Source organism: Phyllobates terribilis, unplaced genomic scaffold (assembly GCF_046119375.1).
Source record: "Phyllobates terribilis strain yellow unplaced genomic scaffold, ASM4611937v1 Scaffold_170__1_contigs__length_4071412, whole genome shotgun sequence".
Lineage (NCBI taxonomy): Eukaryota > Metazoa > Chordata > Amphibia > Anura > Dendrobatidae > Phyllobates > Phyllobates terribilis.
Genome location: NW_027362930.1, coordinates 296,983 through 319,818, shown reverse-complemented (window position 1 = coordinate 319,818; position 22,836 = coordinate 296,983). Strand labels below are relative to the sequence as shown.

General features: G+C 50.0%; 9 non-coding genes and 2 pseudogenes across 9 annotated transcripts; all 11 read left to right on the top strand.

The window, feature by feature from the left end:
- Positions 1-978: 978 nt before the first annotated feature.
- LOC141211579 (U2 spliceosomal RNA) lies at positions 979-1,169 on the top strand. The gene has a single exon (XR_012281550.1). It is a non-coding gene; the product is annotated as a U2 spliceosomal RNA (small nuclear RNA).
- A 1,115-nt stretch (positions 1,170-2,284) lies between these two features.
- LOC141211126 (U2 spliceosomal RNA) lies at positions 2,285-2,475 on the top strand. Its single transcript, XR_012281112.1, has one exon. It is a non-coding gene; the product is annotated as a U2 spliceosomal RNA (small nuclear RNA).
- Positions 2,476-3,590: 1,115 nt separating this feature from the next.
- On the top strand, positions 3,591-3,781 carry LOC141211970 (U2 spliceosomal RNA). Its single transcript, XR_012281791.1, has one exon. It is a non-coding gene; the product is annotated as a U2 spliceosomal RNA (small nuclear RNA).
- A 1,113-nt stretch (positions 3,782-4,894) lies between these two features.
- Positions 4,895-5,085, top strand: LOC141211115 (U2 spliceosomal RNA). The gene has a single exon (XR_012281101.1). It is a non-coding gene; the product is annotated as a U2 spliceosomal RNA (small nuclear RNA).
- A 1,115-nt stretch (positions 5,086-6,200) lies between these two features.
- Positions 6,201-6,278, top strand: LOC141211814 (U2 spliceosomal RNA; annotated as a pseudogene).
- Positions 6,279-11,841: 5,563 nt separating this feature from the next.
- On the top strand, positions 11,842-12,039 carry LOC141211627 (U2 spliceosomal RNA). The gene has a single exon (XR_012281594.1). It is a non-coding gene; the product is annotated as a U2 spliceosomal RNA (small nuclear RNA).
- Positions 12,040-13,154: 1,115 nt separating this feature from the next.
- On the top strand, positions 13,155-13,345 carry LOC141211958 (U2 spliceosomal RNA). The gene has a single exon (XR_012281780.1). It is a non-coding gene; the product is annotated as a U2 spliceosomal RNA (small nuclear RNA).
- A 1,115-nt stretch (positions 13,346-14,460) lies between these two features.
- On the top strand, positions 14,461-14,651 carry LOC141212338 (U2 spliceosomal RNA). The gene has a single exon (XR_012282148.1). It is a non-coding gene; the product is annotated as a U2 spliceosomal RNA (small nuclear RNA).
- Positions 14,652-15,771: 1,120 nt separating this feature from the next.
- LOC141212327 (U2 spliceosomal RNA) lies at positions 15,772-15,962 on the top strand. Its single transcript, XR_012282137.1, has one exon. It is a non-coding gene; the product is annotated as a U2 spliceosomal RNA (small nuclear RNA).
- A 1,115-nt stretch (positions 15,963-17,077) lies between these two features.
- LOC141212315 (U2 spliceosomal RNA) lies at positions 17,078-17,268 on the top strand. The gene has a single exon (XR_012282126.1). It is a non-coding gene; the product is annotated as a U2 spliceosomal RNA (small nuclear RNA).
- A 1,115-nt stretch (positions 17,269-18,383) lies between these two features.
- LOC141211812 (U2 spliceosomal RNA) lies at positions 18,384-18,463 on the top strand (annotated as a pseudogene).
- The last annotated feature ends 4,373 nt before the right edge of the window (positions 18,464-22,836 follow it).

The window sequence follows — 22,836 nt, the reverse complement described above, 5'->3', positions numbered from 1 at the left end:
GAAGCCAGATTACAAGCTCATTTTGGTTCAACTTCAGCAACTGTGCATTGCATTGCCATGTAATGTGATGCAATGCTATCTTTCTAGCTCTCCCTTTTTACTTCCTTTTGGATAAACAGACATATTAGGCAAGCATTTTGGAGCTTTCACCTAAATAACTACAGGTGGTGAGATAAGCTGCACAATATAATTGACCTTTCAGTATATTGTTGCACACACACCATCTATTTAGCAAATGCCCTTGTTATCAACAGCAGCCTTTTAAACTCACCTGAGCTAACAGGTATGTGCGCTGGTTACTCTGCTGCGCTTAAAATTTCTTTTTTGGTTTGCTACAATGCCTTTTCTGAAACGTTGTCTCCTTCTGCTGGAACACTGACTTCTTTCATTTAATGCCTGCAGACTATAAAAGAGAACCCAACCCAAAAAGTTTGGTTGATTAGTCTGTGGCATTCTGTTAAACTGTTGCTTATGGCGGTCTCTGTGAGCTTCTCAGCGACATTCAGCCAGCCAGGTATCCTGCCTGCAGTAGATGGAATGTGGCAATGGAACGCTGGCTGCGCGTGTTATAATAGGCTCTGAGCCTTTATATACCTGTGCACAGCAGCAGCCACCTTCAGTCTGCTGCTGGACAGCCAGCAGCAGCAGCAGCAGGAGAGGTATGTAATCAGGAGCCCTCCTGCTAAGGGTAGACAGCTGCTCGTTCCACCCCACCCCCCGCCTTAATTGGTTCTCCTCCCTTCCAACGGTGTTGAGGCGGGTGGGAACAGCAGGGGGTGAAGGTGCTGTGTTTAAAGAGGTGGAGTTATGCAGATCTAAAACGCGTGGATTGCAGCAGCAGCAAGCCGAAAAGTGCAGGCATGTAAGGGATCTAGAGGTTGACAACATGTCTTCTTAACGGGAGTCCAGGAGCTCATCTCCACAAATGGACTTTTCAGGATCCTTGGGTGGCTCCGTAGTTTGAAACCAATTCTGGTTATCGCTTCTCGGACTTTTGGCTAAGATCAAGTGTAGTATCTGTTCTTATCAGTTTAATATCTGATACGTCCCCTATCTGGGGACCATATATTAAATGGATTTTTAGAACAGGGAGATGGAAAAAGAGCTTGCTCTGTCCACTCCACGCATTGACCTGGTATTGCAGTATCTCCAGGACCGTTGCACCCCTTCTTTAATGCAGTTTCTAAAATCAGAAAGAATTGAATTCAATGTTTTTTGTTCATTTTGCTTGTTTGTCGGATTTTGGGATGGACTCTTTGGCTTTGCTTTTCTTCTCCTCATTGGATTTTTCATGTTCAAAGTTGCAGAAGCCAGATTACAAGCTCATTTTGGTTCAACTTCAGCAACTGTGCATTGCATTGCCATGTAATGTGATGCAATGCTATCTTTCTAGCTCTCCCTTTTTACTTCCTTTTGGATAAACAGACATATTAGGCAAGCATTTTGGAGCTTTCACCTAAATAACTACAGGTGGTGAGATAAGCTGCACAATATAATTGACCTTTCAGTATATTGTTGCACACACACCATCTATTTAGCAAATGCCCTTGTTATCAACAGCAGCCTTTTAAACTCACCTGAGCTAACAGGTATGTGCGCTGGTTACTCTGCTGCACTTAAAATTTCTTTTTTGGTTTGCTACAATGCCTTTTCTGAAACGTTGTCTCCTTCTGCTGGAACACTGACTTCTTTCATTTAATGCCTGCAGACTATAAAAGAGAACCCAACCCAAAAAGTTTGGTTGATTAGTCTGTGGCATTCTGTTAAACTGTTGCTTATGGCGGTCTCTGTGAGCTTCTCAGCGACATTCAGCCAGCCAGGTATCCTGCCTGCAGTAGATGGAATGTGGCAATGGAACGCTGGCTGCGCGTGTCATAATAGGCTCTGAGCCTTTATATACCTGTGCACAGCAGCAGCCACCTTCAGTCTGCTGCTGGACAGCCAGCAGCAGCAGCAGCAGGAGAGGTATGTAATCAGGAGCCCTCCTGCTAAGGGTAGACAGCTGCTCGTTCCACCCCACCCCCCGCCTTAATTGGTTCTCCTCCCTTCCAACGGTGTTGAGGCGGGTGGGAACAGCAGGAGGTGAAGGTGCTGTGTTTAAAGAGGTGGAGTTATGCAGATCTAAAACGCGTGGATTGCAGCAGCAGCAAGCCGAAAAGTGCAGGCATGTAAGGGATCTAGAGGTTGACAACATGTCTTCTTAACGGGAGTCCAGGAGCTCATCTCCACAAATGGACTTTTCAGGATCCTTGGGTGGCTCCGTAGTTTGAAACCAATTCTGGTTATCGCTTCTCGGCCTTTTGGCTAAGATCAAGTGTAGTATCTGTTCTTATCAGTTTAATATCTGATACGTCCCCTATCTGGGGACCATATATTAAATGGATTTTTAGAACAGGGAGATGGAAAAAGAGCTTGCTCTGTCCACTCCACGCATTGACCTGGTATTGCAGTATCTCCAGGACCGGTGCACCCCTTCTTTAATGCAGTTTCTAAAATCAGAAAGAATTGAATTCAATGTTTTTTGTTCATTTTGCTTGTTTGTCGGATTTTGGGATGGACTCTTTGGCTTTGCTTTTCTTCTCCTCATTGGATTTTTCATGTTCAAAGTTGCAGAAGCCAGATTACAAGCTCATTTTGGTTCAACTTCAGCAACTGTGCATTGCATTGCCATGTAATGTGATGCAATGCTATCTTTCTAGCTCTCCCTTTTTACTTCCTTTTGGATAAACAGACATATTAGGCAAGCATTTTGGAGCTTTCACCTAAATAACTACAGGTGGTGAGATAAGCTGCACAATATAATTGACCTTTCAGTATATTGTTGCACACACACCATCTATTTAGCAAATGCCCTTGTTATCAACAGCAGCCTTTTAAACTCACCTGAGCTAACAGGTATGTGCGCTGGTTACTCTGCTGCGCTTAAAATTTCTTTTTTGGTTTGCTACAATGCCTTTTCTGAAACGTTGTCTCCTTCTGCTGGAACACTGACTTCTTTCATTTAATGCCTGCAGACTATAAAAGAGAACCCAACCCAAAATGTTTGGTTGATTAGTCTGTGGCATTCTGTTAAACTGTTGCTTATGGCGGTCTCTGTGAGCTTCTCAGCGACATTCAGCCAGCCAGGTATCCTGCCTGCAGTAGATGGAATGTGGCAATGGAACGCTGGCTGCGCGTGTCATAATAGGCTCTGAGCCTTTATATACCTGTGCACAGCAGCAGCCACCTTCAGTCTGCTGCTGGACAGCCAGCAGCAGCAGCAGCAGGAGAGGTATGTAATCAGGAGCCCTCCTGCTAAGGGTAGACAGCTGCTCGTTCCACCCCACCCCCCGCCTTAATTGGTTCTCCTCCCTTCCAACGGTGTTGAGGCGGGTGGGAACAGCAGGGGGTGAAGGTGCTGTGTTTAAAGAGGTGGAGTTATGCAGATCTAAAACGCGTGGATTGCAGCAGCAGCAAGCCGAAAAGTGCAGGCATGTAAGGGATCTAGAGGTTGACAACATGTCTTCTTAACGGGAGTCCAGGAGCTCATCTCCACAAATGGACTTTTCAGGATCCTTGGGTGGCTCCGTAGTTTGAAACCAATTCTGGTTATCGCTTCTCGGCCTTTTGGCTAAGATCAAGTGTAGTATCTGTTCTTATCAGTTTAATATCTGATATGTCCCCTATCTGGGGACCATATATTAAATGGATTTTTAGAACAGGGAGATGGAAAAAGAGCTTGCTCTGTCCACTCCACGCATTGACCTGGTATTGCAGTATCTCCAGGACCGGTGCACCCCTTCTTTAATGCAGTTTCTAAAATCAGAAAGAGTTGAATTCAATGTTTTTTCTTCATTTTGCTTGTTTGTCGGATTTTGGGATGGACTCTTTGGCTTTGCTTTTCTTCTCCTCATTGGATTTTTCATGTTCAAAGTTGCAGAAGCCAGATTACAAGCTCATTTTGGTTCAACTTCAGCAACTGTGCATTGCATTGCCATGTAATGTGATGCAATGCTATCTTTCTAGCTCTCCCTTTTTACTTCCTTTTGGATAAACAGACATATTAGGCAAGCATTTTGGAGCTTTCACCTAAATAACTACAGGTGGTGAGATAAGCTGCACAATATAATTGACCTTTCAGTATATTGTTGCACACACACCATCTATTTAGCAAATGCCCTTGTTATCAACAGCAGCCTTTTAAACTCACCTGAGCTAACAGGTATGTGCGCTGGTTACTCTGCTGCGCTTAAAATTTCTTTTTTGGTTTGCTACAATGCCTTTTCTGAAACGTTGTCTCCTTCTGCTGGAACACTGACTTCTTTCATTTAATGCCTGCAGACTATAAAAGAGAACCCAACCCAAAAAGTTTGGTTGATTAGTCTGTGGCATTCTGTTAAACTGTTGCTTATGGCGGTCTCTGTGAGCTTCTCAGCGACATTCAGCCAGCCAGGTATCCTGCCTGCAGTAGATGGAATGTGGCAATGGAACGCTGGCTGCGCGTGTCATAATAGGCTCTGAGCCTTTATATACCTGTGCACAGCAGCAGCCACCTTCAGTCTGCTGCTGGACAGCCAGCAGCAGCAGCAGCAGGAGAGGTATGTAATCAGGAGCCCTCCTGCTAAGGGTAGACAGCTGCTCGTTCCACCCCACCCCCCGCCTTAATTGGTTCTCCTCCCTTCCAACGGTGTTGAGGCGGGTGGGAACAGCAGGGGGTGAAGGTGCTGTGTTTAAAGAGGTGGAGTTATGCAGATCTAAAACGCGTGGATTGCAGCAGCAGCAAGCCGAAAAGTGCAGGCATGTAAGATCTAGAGGTTGACAACATGTCTTCTTAACGGGAGTCCAGGAGCTCATCTCCACAAATGGACTTTTCAGGATCCTTGGGTGGCTCCGTAGTTTGAAACCAATTCTGGTTATCGCTTCTCGGCCTTTTGGCTAAGATCAAGTGTAGTATCTGTTCTTATCAGTTTAATATCTGATACGTCCCCTATCTGGGGACCATATATTAAATGGATTTTTAGAACAGGGAGATGGAAAAAGAGCTTGCTCTGTCCACTCCACGCATTGACCTGGTATTGCAGTATCTCCAGGACCGGTGCACCCCTTCTTTAATGCAGTTTCTAAAATCAGAAAGAATTGAATTCAATGTTTTTTGTTCATTTTGCTTGTTTGTCGGATTTTGGGATGGACTCTTTGGCTTTGCTTTTCTTCTCCTCATTGGATTTTTCATGTTCAAAGTTGCAGAAGCCAGATTACAAGCTCATTTTGGTTCAACTTCAGCAACTGTGCATTGCATTGCCATGTAATGTGATGCAATGCTATCTTTCTAGCTCTCCCTTTTTACTTCCTTTTGGATAAACAGACATATTAGGCAAGCATTTTGGAGCTTTCACCTAAATAACTACAGGTGGTGAGATAAGCTGCACAATATAATTGACCTTTCAGTATATTGTTGCACACACACCATCTATTTAGCAAATGCCCTTGTTATCAACAGCAGCCTTTTAAACTCACCTGAGCTAACAGGTATGTGCGCTGGTTACTCTGCTGCGCTTAAAATTTCTTTTTTGGTTTGCTACAATGCCTTTTCTGAAACGTTGTCTCCTTCTGCTGGAACACTGACTTCTTTCATTTAATGCCTGCAGACTATAAAAGAGAACCCAACCCAAAAAGTTTGGTTGATTAGTCTGTGGCATTCTGTTAAACTGTTGCTTATGGCGGTCTCTGTGAGCTTCTCAGCGACATTCAGCCAGCCAGGTATCCTACCTGCAGTAGATGGAATGTGGCAATGGAACGCTGGCTGCGCGTGTCATAATAGGCTCTGAGCCTTTATATACCTGTGCACAGCAGCAGCCACCTTCAGTCTGCTGCTGGACAGCCAGCAGCAGCAGCAGCAGGAGAGGTATGTAATCAGGAGCCCTCCTGCTAAGGGTAGACAGCTGCTCGTTCCACCCCACCCCCCGCCTTAATTGGTTCTCCTCCCTTCCAACGGTGTTGATGCCAGTGGGAACAGCAGGGGGTGAAGGTGCTGTGTTTAAAGAGGTGGAGTTATGCAGATCTAAAACGCGTGGATTGCAGCAGCAGCAAGCCGAAAAGTGCAGGCATGTAAGGGATCTAGAGGTTGACAACATGTCTTCTTAACGGGAGTCCAGGAGCTCATCTCCACAAATGGACTTTTCAGGATCCTTGGGTGGCTCCGTAGTTTGAAACCAATTCTGGTTATCGCTTCTCGGCCTTTTGGCTAAGATCAAGTGTAGTATCTGTTCTTTTAAGAACACAAGAGCTACGATCTACACTTGACGAGAGCGATCGAACTCGGAAGGAGAAGAGCTTCGGAGCCCAGCTGACATCGGAGAAGGAAGGCGGATATCGGTGGGAGGAAGAAGCTCTAAAGAATCCAGAAGAAGACGAAGACTCGGAGAAGAATCGGGCTGTCCTGTGGAATCTTCGAGGAAGAAAATCATCGAGACAAAGACCTTTCGGGGAATTTGTCCAGAACACGACGGGAGAAGAATCTGCATAGCTCCACCCATTCCGGGAAGAGTTCCAGCTCCAGCTCCAAGAAGTAACTGCAGGAGGAAAGCCATGGCAAGCGCTGCGAGGAAGGCTGAAAAGAAGAGCCTGGAGCAGGGGACAGCCAGGAGGGCCCAGCCAGGAGCCGATTCTGACCCCAAGGACTCTGCCTCCACGACTGGCCAGCAGAAGGGACCCCAGAAGCCCCACCACGAAGCTCCAGCCCTGGAGCCATGGATGCGGCAGACGGTGGCCCTGAAGCTGAAGGAAGTGGATGGGAGGGTGCCGGACATGTCCTCGGACGTGTTCTGCCAGAAGATGCTGCTGGATCGAGGCTTCTCCAGGTCGGACACCCTCAGCATCCAGACCTTCTTGACGGGGATCTTCTTCGTCACCTTCGCCACTGTGAACACCTGCAGGAGGTTCTGGGAAATGGTAAGCGCAAAAGGACCGGATAATTCTTTCTCTGCCTTTACAGGTAGCTGCCCTATCCAGAGGGACGAAAGGAGGATCACGGTCTCCATGCGCAACCCGCACACCCCAGGCCAAGACATCTGTACCTTCCTGAGACGCTTCTGTTTGGTTGTGAAGGAACCCTCTCACATCCTGAATGGACTCGGCTTCTGGACAGGTAAGTGGTCGGTGACCGTTAGACTTCACAGGGACCTGGCGTACTCAGACGGACTTCGGCACCTGCCCCCGACATTCTCCCTGGGCAACTCCTACGGCCTCATCTATTACCCGGACATGCCGCGGAACTGCAGGAGATGCGGCAAGAACGGCCACGAGATGAAGGACTGCAAGGAGGATGCCTGCAGGATTTGTCGAGTGACGGGACACAGCTCGAAGGACTGCCCGAAGAAGACGTCCTGCAACCTGTGTGGGCTGGCGGCTCATCTATACAAGGATTGCCCCAAGCGTGAGAGATCCTGGGCATCGGTGGTTGGGACGACCCCAGCTCCGGAGGACAAGGCCCCGACGACCAGGCCTGTGAAGGTCAAGGACGCGACAACCAAGGCCCCAGCGGCCAAGTCCGAGATGACCAAGGCCAAAGCGGTCAAGGAGTCGGTGGCCAAAGCCCCAGCGACGGTCCCAACAGCTCCGAAGCAGAAGAAAAAGTCAAAGGAGGGTAAGAGTTCTGTCACCCCTCTCTCGATCCCTCCCCCTGCCACCCCCGTCCAATCCCCCCCCACCCCGGCCACCCCTGCTGAGGATTCCACTTCCTCTTCCTCCTTCCCCTACTCCTCAGCAGGTGTCCTTTCCCCTGCCCCGGCAGCCACTCTCCCTCCCCAGACCATGGTAGCGGTGGAATTAACCTTTCCTCCACCCGCCGCTATCTATTCCGAGGAGGATTTTCCCCTTCTTGTCTCCCCAGTTCCAACCCGGGGAAAGAGGAAAGTGGAGGACAGCCCTGCTACTGAATCCTCCAAAAAGAAGATTCTGGATTTCGTAGGCGAAAAGGAGGATACCCTCCCTGAGCCAGAAGAGATGGAGCACATGGTTGAGACCCTGGTGGCCGAGCCAGAAGAGGAGGAACTGGTGGTCGCCGAGATCGAGGCCGCGCTGCTTGACCAGATGGAGGAAGAGGGCCTGCTGGTGATCCCGTCACCAGCAGTCAACACCGACGAGGGACCACCCGACCGGAGTGGTAACTAAGGTGTATTGCCTGCGCTAACTTTTTCTTTTTTCCCTACATGATGGCTAATATTAACTTATTTTCCATTAATGTCAGGAGCATCAAGGACAAGTTCAGACGTCAGACTATTTATGCCTTCCTTACTTCCCAGTTGTGTGATGTTTATATGTTGCAGGAATGTTCCCTTCCCTCCTCTAGGTCCTTCAAACATCTGGCCAGGGAGTGGTCCCACGGTCCATCCTACTGGTCCGGTGGGGGTGACTGCAAGTCTGCGGGGGTCGCAATTCTGATCAGGGGGGCGCATTCACGCTTGAGTCCGTCCAGGAGCTCATCTGCGGCAGGGCTCTTGTTGTAGATGGCAACTGGGCAGGAGAACCTGTCAGGTTCATCAACGTGTATGCGTCCCCACTGAAGAATGAGCGTTTGGAGCTTTTCCAGACCCTGCGGCTTCAGCTTGCCACCACCAGGACCTTAGTGATGGCCGGGGATTTCAACTGCCCCATCGAGGAGGATGGTCGTAGTTCTGGCACATCTGCCAAGTTGGACATCACGTCCAAGCTGCTCATCGAGATGGTAACCGAGGCCTCTCTTCAGGACGTGGTGGGCTCCATGGGGAGAGGCTCCACGAACTATTCGTGGAGCCGACCCGATGGCTCACTCCGCTCCAGGATTGACTTTGTGTTCACCTCTCGGGCAGTCAGGCAGAGTAGGCGCTCGATGGTCCCCTGCTTCTTCTCCGACCACAGAGCCATTCACTTACAAGGTGTCCTCGGCGACGGTTTTCCGTCCGGCCCCGGCTCCTGGAAGCTGAATTGTGCTCTGCTGGCTCAGGATGAAGTCGTGGAGGAGCTGAGAGCAGCCTACGCAATGTGGCAGTCCTACAAGGGTAGCTTCCAAACAGTCTCTGATTGGTGGGAATATGTTAAACTTGAGTTTCGCTGTTTCTTTCAGGCCAAGGGTCGACAACAGGCGTGTGAGAAGAGGAGGGACTTCAGAGGGCTGCAGCGCGAGCTGCGGTCGCTGCAGGACCTTCTTCACTGCGGCTGGGACGTGAGGGAGGAGCTGGAGGAGACCAAGAAGAGCCTGAAAAGGCACTTTGAGGAGGAGTCCAAGCGAATCGTCTTCCGTTCCAAAGTGGAGAATCTGGAGAAGGGTGAGAAATGTAACTCATTCTTTTTCAGGAAACTTCATGCCGGTCACACGCCCCTGAACGAGCTGCGAGACGAGAGCGGAAACATGCGACGTGGGAAGGAGGACGTGATGAGGGTCGTCAGCGACTTCTACAGCAAACTCTACTCCCACAAGACTACCGACCCCGACGCTGCTGATAAGTTCCTGTCAGGTATCACTAACCATCTTGATCCTGCAGGCACGGCAGCCTTGGACAAACCTCTGATGGTGGGCGAATTGCTCTCTGCCGCTAAATCCTTTAGGACCGGCAGGACCCCGGGCAGTGATGGTCTTCCAGCGGAGCTCTATGTAGCGCTGGGAGACCTCATCTGTCCGGACCTGTTGGACCTGTACGAGGAGATGGTGGTGGAGGGTAGAATGCCTCCATCTTTGAGGGAAGGAATGGTCACGATCCTGTACAAGCGGAAGGGAGAGAGGTGCGACCTGAGGAATTGGCGTCCCATCACTCTGCTCAACGTGGACTACAAGATCCTGGCCAAGACGATGGCGACACGACTTAAGACGGTCATCAGACGGATCATCCACCCGGACCAGACCTGCGGCATCCCTGGACGTCGCATCGCAGACAGCCTCGCTCTCGTGCGGGACACGGTCGAGTACATCAAGGTCCGCCGCGCACACGCGGCCCTGGTCTCCTTGGATCAGGAGAAGGCCTTCGACCGGGTTTCCCACGAGTTCATGGGCCGAGCTCTGCACCGGTTAGGTTTGGGTAACATGTTTTGTTCGTATGTCCGTCTGATGTATTTTGATATCCACAGCTCGGTGTTGGTGAACGGCTGGAAGACTGACCCCTTCCCTGTCCTCTCTGGGGTCAGACAAGGCTGCCCTCTATCACCTCTTCTTTTTGTTTGTGTTATAGAACTCTTCGCAGAGGCTATCCGGCAGAATGGAGAGATCAGAGGGATCACCGCACCGGGTCCGGGACGACACGAGGTCAAGTGCTCGCTCTACATGGACGACGTCACCGTCTTCTGCGCTGATCGTGGTTCAGTCGACGCCCTCGTCCAGACGTGTGAGAGGTTCGGCCGGGCTTCAGGGGCCAAAGTCAACTGCAGGAAGTCGGAAGCCATGCTCTTCGGGGATTGGCAGCCGGCCTCCTCCGCCCTCTTCTCCTTCAACATTCAACCGGATTTCCTCAAGGTGCTGGGAGTCTGGTTCGGGAAGGAAGGAGCGGCCCTCAAGTCCTGGCAAGAACGCTTGGCCAAAGTGAAGCAACGGATCGGACTCTGGAGCCTCAGACACCTCACTTGTGAGGGTAAGGCACTCGTCCTGCGTAATGAGGTCCTGCCCGTCTTGCAGTACACGGCGCAGGCCTGGCCCCCACACGTCACTGTGTGCAGGGCCATTACCAGGACAGTGTTTCACTTTGTCTGGGGATCCAAGATGGACAGAGTCAGGCGGGCCGTCATGTACAAGGAGCCTCGCAAGGGTGGGAAGGGCGTTCCAGATATCCCCACCCTCCTGCGATCCTCTTTTGTGTGTGATTGTGTCCGCCGGACTTTGCAAGTCAAGAATGGCTCCGCGGGCAGGTCCATGTCTCGCTTCTTCCTGCTTCCTCTTTGGAGGCGACTCGGCTGGGACAAGTGGGACAGCTCCTTCCCCTACAACTGGACGACGCCATGGTTCTACGGAGACGTCGTTCGATTTGTGGGGGAACATCAACTGGAGGGACTCGAGCCCGACTTGTGGAAGCCCAAAACTATCCACAAGCTCATCAGAGCCAAGGATGACGTGGAGAACATCACAGGACTTCACCAGGACACGCTGGAGACTGTGTGGACAAATGTGTCGTCTGACAGGCTGACCAACGGGCACAAGGACTTGTCGTGGATGGCAATTCAGGGCGGACTGCCCGTCCGGTCATTCATGCATGCCCGGAACCTGTGCAAGACCCGGTACTGCCCAAGGTGCCCCTTCGTGGAGGAAACATCTTTGCACACTTTTTGGGACTGCGGATTTGCACAGCGCCTGTTGACTGCCCTTGAGGACGACCTGAGGAACTCTGTCCCCAGGGCGAGCCTATCGCACCATTCTGTGCTTTACGGACTCTTCCCTGGGGTTCATACCGTCGGAGCCATCCAGGAGGCTTGGCGCCTTATGAACTGCTTCAAGGATGCCGTTTGGGTCGCCAGGAACCAGCTCATCTTGAGGAGGGAGAGGATGTCCATCCAGGACTGCCGCAGGCTGATCCACAGCCTGCTCAGAGACTATTCCATCGTGGACGGTCCGGAGGACGAGGATGAGGACTAAACCCCTCCTCCCCCTCTCCCCTTATGTGTCTTGTCTTTCAATAAAGCTTCGGGCCTGTGATTTTCCCCTCCCCATCCCCTTTTTCCCAATCCCCATCTCTTATCACGATTCTTCGTACTGTATTGATTGACATGCTTTTTCTTTCAGATTGAGTGTTTTGTGTAGCATAGGGGTGTGATGTGTCTAGTTAGTGCGTCGTATCCTCATGCTATGTAAATATGATGTAGAATTCTGTGTGTACTGGGCTGCGGCACTGTACACTGTCTGTTAACTTATTTTTTGTGCTAATAAAAGATATATTCAATCAAAAAAAAAAATCTGTTCTTATCAGTTTAATATCTGATACGTCCCCTATCTGGGGACCATATATTAAATGGATTTTTAGAACAGGGAGATGGAAAAAGAGCTTGCTCTGTCCACTCCACGCATTGACCTGGTATTGCAGTATCTCCAGGACCGGTGCACCCCTTCTTTAATGCAGTTTCTAAAATCAGAAAGAATTGAATTCAATGTTTTTGGTTCATTTTGCTTGTTTGTCGGATTTTGGGATGGACTCTTTGGCTTTGCTTTTCTTCTCCTCATTGGATTTTTCATGTTCAAAGTTGCAGAAGCCAGATTACAAGCTCATTTTGGTTCAACTTCAGCAACTGTGCATTGCATTGCCATGTAATGTGATGCAATGCTATCTTTCTAGCTCTCCCTTTTTACTTCCTTTTGGATAAACAGACATATTAGGCAAGCATTTTGGAGCTTTCACCTAAATAACTACAGGTGGTGAGATAAGCTGCACAATATAATTGACCTTTCAGTATATTGTTGCACACACACCATCTATTTAGCAAATGCCCTTGTTATCAACAGCAGCCTTTTAAACTCACCTGAGCTAACAGGTATGTGCGCTGGTTACTCTGCTGCGCTTAAAATTTCTTTTTTGGTTTGCTACAATGCCTTTTCTGAAACGTTGTCTCCTTCTGCTGGAACACTGACTTCTTTCATTTAATGCCTGCAGACTATAAAAGAGAACCCAACCCAAAAAGTTTGGTTGATTAGTCTGTGGCATTCTGTTAAACTGTTGCTTATGGCGGTCTCTGTGAGCTTCTCAGCGACATTCAGCCAGCCAGGTATCCTGCCTGCAGTAGATGGAATGTGGCAATGGAACGCTGGCTGCGCGTGTCATAATAGGCTCTGAGCCTTTATATACCTGTGCACAGCAGCAGCCACCTTCAGTCTGCTGCTGGACAGCCAGCAGCAGCAGCAGCAGGAGAGGTATGTAATCAGGAGCCCTCCTGCTAAGGGTAGACAGCTGCTCGTTCCACCCCACCCCCCGCCTTAATTGGTTCTCCTCCCTTCCAACGGTGTTGAGGCGGGTGGGAACAGCAGGGGGTGAAGGTGCTGTGTTTAAAGAGGTGGAGTTATGCAGATCTAAAACGCGTGGATTGCAGCAGCAGCAAGCCGAAAAGTGCAGGCATGTAAGGGATCTAGAGGTTGACAACATGTCTTCTTAACGGGAGTCCAGGAGCTCATCTCCACAAATGGACTTTTCAGGATCCTTGGGTGGCTCCGTAGTTTGAAACCAATTCTGGTTATCGCTTCTCGGCCTTTTGGCTAAGATCAAGTGTAGTATCTGTTCTTATCAGTTTAATATCTGATATGTCCCCTATCTGGGGACCATATATTAAATGGATTTTTAGAACAGGGAGATGGAAAAAGAGCTTGCTCTGTCCACTCCACGCATTGACCTGGTATTGCAGTATCTCCAGGACCGGTGCACCCCTTCTTTAATGCAGTTTCTAAAATCAGAAAGAATTGAATTCAATGTTTTTTGTTCATTTTGCTTGTTTGTCGGATTTTGGGATGGACTCTTTGGCTTTGCTTTTCTTCTCCTCATTGGATTTTTCATGTTCAAAGTTGCAGAAGCCAGATTACAAGCTCATTTTGGTTCAACTTCAGCAACTGTGCATTGCATTGCCATGTAATGTGATGCAATGCAATCTTTCTAGCTCTCCCTTTTTACTTCCTTTTGGATAAACAGACATATTAGGCAAGCATTTTGGAGCTTTCACCTAAATAACTACAGGTGGTGAGATAAGCTGCACAATATAATTGACCTTTCAGTATATTGTTGCACACACACCATCTATTTAGCAAATGCCCTTGTTATCAACAGCAGCCTTTTAAACTCACCTGAGCTAACAGGTATGTGCGCTGGTTACTCTGCTGCGCTTAAAATTTCTTTTTTGGTTTGCTACAATGCCTTTTCTGAAACGTTGTCTCCTTCTGCTGGAACACTGACTTCTTTCATTTAATGCCTGCAGACTATAAAAGAGAACCCAACCCAAAAAGTTTGGTTGATTAGTCTGTGGCATTCTGTTAAACTGTTGCTTATGGCGGTCTCTGTGAGCTTCTCAGCGACATTCAGCCAGCCAGGTATCCTGCCTGCAGTAGATGGAATGTGGCAATGGAACGCTGGCTGCGCGTGTCATAATAGGCTCTGAGCCTTTATATACCTGTGCACAGCAGCAGCCACCTTCAGTCTGCTGCTGGACAGCCAGCAGCAGCAGCAGCAGGAGAGGTATGTAATCAGGAGCCCTCCTGCTAAGGGTAGACAGCTGCTCGTTCCACCCCACCCCCCGCCTTAATTGGTTCTCCTCCCTTCCAACGGTGTTGAGGCGGGTGGGAACAGCAGGGGGTGAAGGTGCTGTGTTTAAAGAGGTGGAGTTATGCAGATCTAAAACGCGTGGATTGCAGCAGCAGCAAGCCGAAAAGTGCAGGCATGTAAGGGATCTAGAGGTTGACAACATGTCTTCTTAACGGGAGTCCAGGAGCTCATCTCCACAAATGGACTTTTCAGGATCCTTGGGTGGCTCCGTAGTTTGAAACCAATTCTGGTTATCGCTTCTCGGCCTTTTGGCTAAGATCAAGTGTAGTATCTGTTCTTATCAGTTTAATATCTGATACGTCCCCTATCTGGGGACCATATATTAAATGGATTTTTAGAACAGGGAGATGGAAAAAGAGCTTGCTCTGTCCACTCCACGCATTGACCTGGTATTGCAGTATCTCCAGGACCGGTGCACCCCTTCTTTAATGCAGTTTCTAAAATCAGAAAGAATTGAATTCAATGTTTTTTCTTCATTTTGCTTGTTTGTCGGATTTTGGGATGGACTCTTTGGCTTTGCTTTTCTTCTCCTCATTGGATTTTTCATGTTCAAAGTTGCAGAAGCCAGATTACAAGCTCATTTTGGTTCAACTTCAGCAACTGTGCATTGCATTGCATTGCCATGTAATGTGATGCAATGCTATCTTTCTAGCTCTCCCTTTTTACTTCCTTTTGGATAAACAGACATATTAGGCAAGCATTTTGGAGCTTTCACCTAAATAACTACAGGTGGTGAGATAAGCTGCACAATATAATTGACCTTTCAGTATATTGTTGCACACACACCATCTATTTAGCAAATGCCCTTGTTATCAACAGCAGCCTTTTAAACTCACCTGAGCTAACAGGTATGTGCGCTGGTTACTCTGCTGCGCTTAAAATTTCTTTTTTGGTTTGCTACAATGCCTTTTCTGAAACGTTGTCTCCTTCTGCTGGAACACTGACTTCTTTCATTTAATGCCTGCAGACTATAAAAGAGAACCCAACCCAAAAAGTTTGGTTGATTAGTCTGTGGCATTCTGTTAAACTGTTGCTTATGGCGGTCTCTGTGAGCTTCTCAGCGACATTCAGCCAGCCAGGTATCCTGCCTGCAGTAGATGGAATGTGGCAATGGAACGCTGGCTGCGCGTGTCATAATAGGCTCTGAGCCTTTATATACCTGTGCACAGCAGCAGCCACCTTCAGTCTGCTGCTGGACAGCCAGCAGCAGCAGCAGCAGGAGAGGTATGTAATCAGGAGCCCTCCTGCTAAGGGTAGACAGCTGCTCGTTCCACCCCACCCCCCGCCTTAATTGGTTCTCCTCCCTTCCAACGGTGTTGAGGCGGGTGGGAACAGCAGGGGGTGAAGGTGCTGTGTTTAAAGAGGTGGAGTTATGCAGATCTAAAACGCGTGGATTGCAGCAGCAGCAAGCCGAAAAGTGCAGGCATGTAAGGGATCTAGAGGTTGACAACATGTCTTCTTAACGGGAGTCCAGGAGCTCATCTCCACAAATGGACTTTTCAGGATCCTTGGGTGGCTCCGTAGTTTGAAACCAATTCTGGTTATCGCTTCTCGGCCTTTTGGCTAAGATCAAGTGTAGTATCTGTTCTTATCAGTTTAATATCTGATACGTCCCCTATCTGGGGACCATATATTAAATGGATTTTTAGAACAGGGAGATGGAAAAAGAGCTTGCTCTGTCCACTCCACGCATTGACCTGGTATTGCAGTATCTCCAGGACCGGTGCACCCCTTCTTTAATGCAGTTTCTAAAATCAGAAAGAATTGAATTCAATGTTTTTTGTTCATTTTGCTTGTTTGTCGGATTTTGGGATGGACTCTTTGGCTTTGCTTTTCTTCTCCTCATTGGATTTTTCATGTTCAAAGTTGCAGAAGCCAGATTACAAGCTCATTTTGGTTCAACTTCAGCAACTGTGCATTGCATTGCCATGTAATGTGATGCAATGCTATCTTTCTAGCTCTCCCTTTTTACTTCCTTTTGGATAAACAGACATATTAGGCAAGCATTTTGGAGCTTTCACCTAAATAACTACAGGTGGTGAGATAAGCTGCACAATATAATTGACCTTTCAGTATATTGTTGCACACACACCATCTATTTAGCAAATGCCCTTGTTATCAACAGCAGCCTTTTAAACTCACCTGAGCTAACAGGTATGTGCGCTGGTTACTCTGCTGCGCTTAAAATTTCTTTTTTGGTTTGCTACAATGCCTTTTCTGAAACGTTGTCTCCTTCTGCTGGAACACTGACTTCTTTCATTTAATGCCTGCAGACTATAAAAGAGAACCCAACCCAAAAAGTTTGGTTGATTAGTCTGTGGCATTCTGTTAAACTGTTGCTTATGGCGGTCTCTGTGAGCTTCTCAGCGACATTCAGCCAGCCAGGTATCCTGCCTGCAGTAGATGGAATGTGGCAATGGAACGCTGGCTGCGCGTGTCATAATAGGCTCTGAGCCTTTATATACCTGTGCACAGCAGCAGCCACCTTCAGTCTGCTGCTGGACAGCCAGCAGCAGCAGCAGCAGGAGAGGTATGTAATCAGGAGCCCTCCTGCTAAGGGTAGACAGCTGCTCGTTCCACCCCACCCCCCGCCTTAATTGGTTCTCCTCCCTTCCAACGGTGTTGAGGCGGGTGGGAACAGCAGGGGGTGAAGGTGCTGTGTTTAAAGAGGTGGAGTTATGCAGATCTAAAACGCGTGGATTGCAGCAGCAGCAAGCCAAAAAGTGCAGGCATGTAAGGGATCTAGAGGTTGACAACATGTCTTCTTAACGGGAGTCCAGGAGCTCATCTCCACAAATGGACTTTTCAGGATCCTTGGGTGGCTCCGTAGTTTGAAACCAATTCTGGTTATCGCTTCTCGGCCTTTTGGCTAAGATCAAGTGTAGTATCTGTTCTTATCAGTTTAATATCTGATACGTCCCCTATCTGGGGACCATATATTAAATGGATTTTTAGAACAGGGAGATGGAAAAAGAGCTTGCTCTGTCCACTCCACGCATTGACCTGGTATTGCAGTATCTCCAGGACCGGTGCACCCCTTCTTTAATGCAGTTTCTAAAATCAGAAAGAATTGAATTCAATGTTATTTGTTCATTTTGCTTGTTTGTCGGATTTTGGGATGGACTCTTTGGCTTTGCTTTTCTTCTCCTCATTGGATTTTTCATGTTCAAAGTTGCAGAAGCCAGATTACAAGCTCATTTTGGTTCAACTTCAGCAACTGTGCATTGCATTGCCATGTAATGTGATGCAATGCTATCTTTCTAGCTCTCCCTTTTTACTTCCTTTTGGATAAACAGACATATTAGGCAAGCATTTTGGAGCTTTCACCTAAATAACTACAGGTGGTGAGATAAGCTGCACAATATAATTGACCTTTCAGTATATTGTTGCACACACACCATCTATTTAGCAAATGCCCTTGTTATCAACAGCAGCCTTTTAAACTCACCTGAGCTAACAGGTATGTGCGCTGGTTACTCTGCTGCGCTTAAAATTTCTTTTTTGGTTTGCTACAATGCCTTTTCTGAAACGTTGTCTCCTTCTGCTGGAACACTGACTTCTTTCATTTAATGCCTGCAGACTATAAAAGAGAACCCAACCCAAAAAGTTTGGTTGATTAGTCTGTGGCATTCTGTTAAACTGTTGCTTATGGCGGTCTCTGTGAGCTTCTCAGCGACATTCAGCCAGCCAGGTATCCTGCCTGCAGTAGATGGAATGTGGCAATGGAACGCTGGCTGCGCGTGTCATAATAGGCTCTGAGCCTTTATATACCTGTGCACAGCAGCAGCCACCTTCAGTCTGCTGCTGGACAGCCAGCAGCAGCAGCAGCAGGAGAGGTATGTAATCAGGAGCCCTCCTGCTAAGGGTAGACAGCTGCTCGTTCCACCCCACCCCCCGCCTTAATTGGTTCTCCTCTCTTCCAACGGTGTTGAGGCGGGTGGGAACAGCAGGGGGTGAAGGTGCTGTGTTTAAAGAGGTGGAGTTATGCAGATCTAAAACGCGTGGATTGCAGCAGCAGCAAGCCGAAAAGTGCAGGCATGTAAGGGATCTAGAGGTTGACAACATGTCTTCTTAACGGGAGTCCAGGAGCTCATCTCCACAAATGGACTTTTCAGGATCCTTGGGTGGCTCCGTAGTTTGAAACCAATTCTGGTTATCGCTTCTCGGCCTTTTGGCTAAGATCAAGTGTAGTATCTGTTCTTTTAAGAACACAAGAGCTACGATCTACACTTGATGAGAGCGATCGAACTCGGAAGGAGAAGAGCTTCGGAGCCCAGCTGACATCAGAGAATGAAGGCGGATATCGGTGGGAGGAAGAAGCTCTAAAGAATCCAGAAGAAGACGAAGACTCGGAGAAGAATCGGGCTGTCCTGTGGAATCTTCGAGGAAGAAAATCATCGAGACAAAGACCTTTCGGGGAATTTGTCCAGAACACGACGGGAGAAGAATCTGCATAGCTCCACCCATTCCGGGAAGAGTTCCAGATCCAGCTCCAAGAAGTAACTGCAGGAGGAAAGCCATGGCAAGCGCTGCGAGGAAGGCCGAAAAGAAGAGCCTGGAGCTGGGGACAGCCAGGAGGGCCCAGCCAGGAGCCGATTCTGACCCCAAGGACTCTGCCTCCACGACTGGCCAGCAGAAGGGACCCCAGAAGCCCCGCCACGAAGCTCCAGCCCTGGAGCCATGGATGCGGCAGACGGTGGCCCTGAAGCTGAAGGAAGTGGATGGGAGGGTGCCGGACATGTCCTCGGACGTGTTCTGCCAGAAGATGCTGCTGGATCGAGGCTTCTCCAGGTCGGACACCCTCAGCATCCAGACCTTCTTGACGGGGATCTTCTTCGTCACCTTCGCCACTGTGAACACCTGCAGGAGGTTCTGGGAAATGGTAAGCGCAAAAGGACCGGATAATTCTTTCTCTGCCTTTACAGGTAGCTGCCCTATCCAGAGGGATGAAAGGAGGATCACGGTCTCCATGCGCAACCCGCACACCCCAGGCCAAGACATCTGTACCTTCCTGAGACGCTTCTGTTTGGTTGTGAAGGAACCCTCTCACATCCTGAATGGACTCGGCTTCTGGACAGGTAAGTGGTCGGTGACCGTTAGACTTCACAGGGACCTGGCGTACTCAGACGGACTTCGGCACCTGCCCCCGACATTCTCCCTGGGCAACTCCTACGGCCTCATCTATTACCCGGACATGCCGCGGAACTGCAGGAGATGCGGCAAGAACGGCCACGAGATGAAGGACTGCAAGGAGGATGCCTGCAGGATTTGTCGAGTGACGGGACACAGCTCGAAGGACTGCCCGAAGAAGACGTCCTGCAACCTGTGTGGGCTGGCGGCTCATCTGTACAAGGATTGCCCCAGGCGTGAGAGATCCTGGGCATCGGTGGTTGCGACGACCCCAGCTACGGAGGACAAGGCCCCGACGACCAGGCCTGTGAAGGTCAAGGACGCGACGACCAAGGCCCCAGCGGCCAAGGCCGAGACGACCAAGGCCAAAGCGGTCAAGGAGTCGGTGGCCAAAGCCCCAGCGACGGTCCCAGCAGCTCCGAAGCAGAAGAAAAAGTCAAAGGAGGGTAAGAGTTCTGTCACCCCTCTCTCGATCCCTCCCCCTGCCACCCCCGTCCAATCCCCCCCCACCCCGGCCACCCCTGCTGAGGATTCCACTTCCTCTTCCTCCTTCCCCTACTCCTCAGCAGGTGTCCTTTCCCCTGCCCCGGCAGCCACTCTCCCTCCCCAGACCATGGTAGCGGTGGAATTAACCTTTCCTCCACCCGCCGCTATCTATTCCGAGGAGGATTTTCCCCTTCTTGTCTCCCCAGTTCCAACCCGGGGAAAGAGGAAGGTGGAGGACAGCCCTGCTACTGAATCCTCCAAAAAGAAGATTCTGGATTTCGTAGGCGAAAAGGAGGATACCCTCCCTGAGCCAGAAGAGATGGAGCACATGGTTGAGACCCTGGTGGCCGAGCCAGAAGAGGAGGAACTGGTGGTCGCCGAGATTGAGGCCGCGCTGCTTGACCAGATGGAGGAAGAGGGCCTGCTGGTGATCCCGTCACCAGCAGTCAACACCGACGAGGGACCACCCGACCGGAGTGGTAACTAAGGTGTATTGCCTGCGCTAACTTTTTCTTTTTTCCCTACATGATGGCTAATATTAACTTATTTTCCATTAATGTCAGGAGCATCAAGGACAAGTTCAGACGTCAGACTATTTATGCCTTCCTTACTTCCCAGTTGTGTGATGTTTATATGTTGCAGGAATGTTCCCTTCCCTCCTCTAGGTCCTTCAAACATCTGGCCAGGGAGTGGTCCCACGGTCCATCCTACTGGTCCGGTGGGGGTGACTGCAAGTCTGCGGGGGTCGCAATTCTGATCAGGGGGGGCGCATTCACGCTTGAGTCCGTCCAGGAGCTCATCTGCGGCAGGGCTCTTGTTGTAGATGGCAACTGGGCGGGAGAACCTGTCAGGTTCATCAACGTGTATGCGTCCCCACTGAAGAATGAGCGTTTGGAGCTTTTCCAGACCCTGCGGCTTCAGCTTGCCACCACCAGGACCTTAGTGATGGCCGGGGATTTCAACTGCCCCATCGAGGAGGACGGTCGTAGTTCTGGCACATCTGCCAAGTTGGACATCACGTCCAAGCTGCTCATCGAGATGGTAACCGAGGCCTCTCTTCAGGACGTGGTGGGCTCCATGGGGAGAGGCTCCACGAACTATTCGTGGAGCCGACCCGATGGCTCACTCCGCTCCAGGATTGACTTTGTGTTCACCTCTCGGGCAGTCAGGCAGAGTAGGCACTCGATGGTCTCCTGCTTCTTCTCCGACCACAGAGCCATTCACTTACAAGGTGTCCTCGGCGACGGTTTTCCGTCCGGCCCCGGCTCCTGGAAGCTGAATTGTGCTCTGCTGGCTCAGGATGAAGTCGTGGAGGAGCTGAGAGCAGCCTACGCAATGTGGCAGTCCTACAAGGGTAGCTTCCAAACAGTCTCTGATTGGTGGGAATATGTTAAACTTGAGTTTCGCTGTTTCTTTCAGGCCAAGGGTCGACAACAGGAGTGTGAGAAGAGGAGGGACTTCAGAGGGCTGCAGCGCGAGCTGCGGTCGCTGCAGGACCTTCTTCACTGCGGCTGGGACGTGAGGGAGGAGCTGGAGGAGACCAAGAAGAGCCTGAAAAGGCACTTTGAGGAGGAGTCCAAGCGAATCATCTTCCGTTCCAAAGTGGAGAATCTGGAGAAGGGTGAGAAATGTAACTCATTCTTTTTCAGGAAACTTCATGCCGGTCACACGCCCCTGAACGAGCTGCGAGACGAGAGCGGAAACATGCGACGTGGGAAGGAGGACGTGATGAGGGTCGTCAGCGACTTCTACAGCGAACTCTACTCCCACAAGACTACCGACCCCGACGCTGCTGATAAGTTCCTGTCAGGTATCACTAACCATCTTGATCCTGCAGGCACGGCAGCCTTGGACAAACCTCTGATGGTGGGCGAATTGCTCTCTGCCGCTAAATCCTTTAGGACCGGCAGGACCCCGGGCAGTGATGGTCTTCCAGCGGAGCTCTATGTAGCGCTGGGAGACCTCATCTGTCCGGACCTGTTGGACCTGTACGAGGAGATGGTGGTGGAGGGTAGAATGCCTCCATCTTTGAGGGAAGGAATGGTCACGATCCTGTACAAGCGGAAGGGAGAGAGGTGCGACCTGAGGAATTGGCGTCCCATCACTCTGCTCAACGTGGACTACAAGATCCTGGCCAAGACGATGGCGACACGACTTAAGACGGTCATCGGACGGATCATCCACCCGGACCAGACCTGCGGCATCCCTGGACGTCGCATCGCAGACAGCCTCGCTCTCGTGCGGGACACAGTCGAGTACATCAAGGTCCGCCGCACACACGCGGCCCTGGTCTCCTTGGATCAGGAGAAGGCCTTCGACCGGGTTTCCCACGAGTTCATGGGCCGAGCTCTGCACCGGTTAGGTTTGGGTAACATGTTTTGTTCGTATGTCCGTCTGATGTATTTTGATATCCACAGCTCGGTGTTGGTGAACGGCTGGAAGACTGACCCCTTCCCTGTCCTCTCTGGGGTCAGACAAGGCTGCCCTCTATCACCTCTTCTTTTTGTTTGTGTTATAGAACTCTTCGCAGAGGCTATCCGGCAGAATGGAGAGATCAGAGGGATCACCGCACCGGGTCCGGGACGACACGAGGTCAAGTGCTCGCTCTACATGGACGACGTCACCGTCTTCTGCGCTGATCGTGGTTCAGTTGACGCCCTCGTCCAGACGTGTGAGAGGTTCGGCCGGGCTTCAGGGGCCAAAGTCAACTGCAGGAAGTCGGAAGCCATGCTCTTCGGGGATTGGCAGCCGGCCTCCTCCGCCCCCTTCCCCTTCAACATTCAACCGGATTTCCTCAAGGTGCTGGGAGTCTGGTTCGGGAAGGAAGGAGCGGCCCTCAAGTCCTGGCAAGAACGCTTGGCCAAGGTGAAGCAACGGATCGGACTCTGGAGCCTCAGACACCTCACTTGTGAGGGTAAGGCACTCGTCCTGCGTAATGAGGTCCTGCCCGTCTTGCAGTACACGGCGCAGGCCTGGCCCCCACACGTCACTG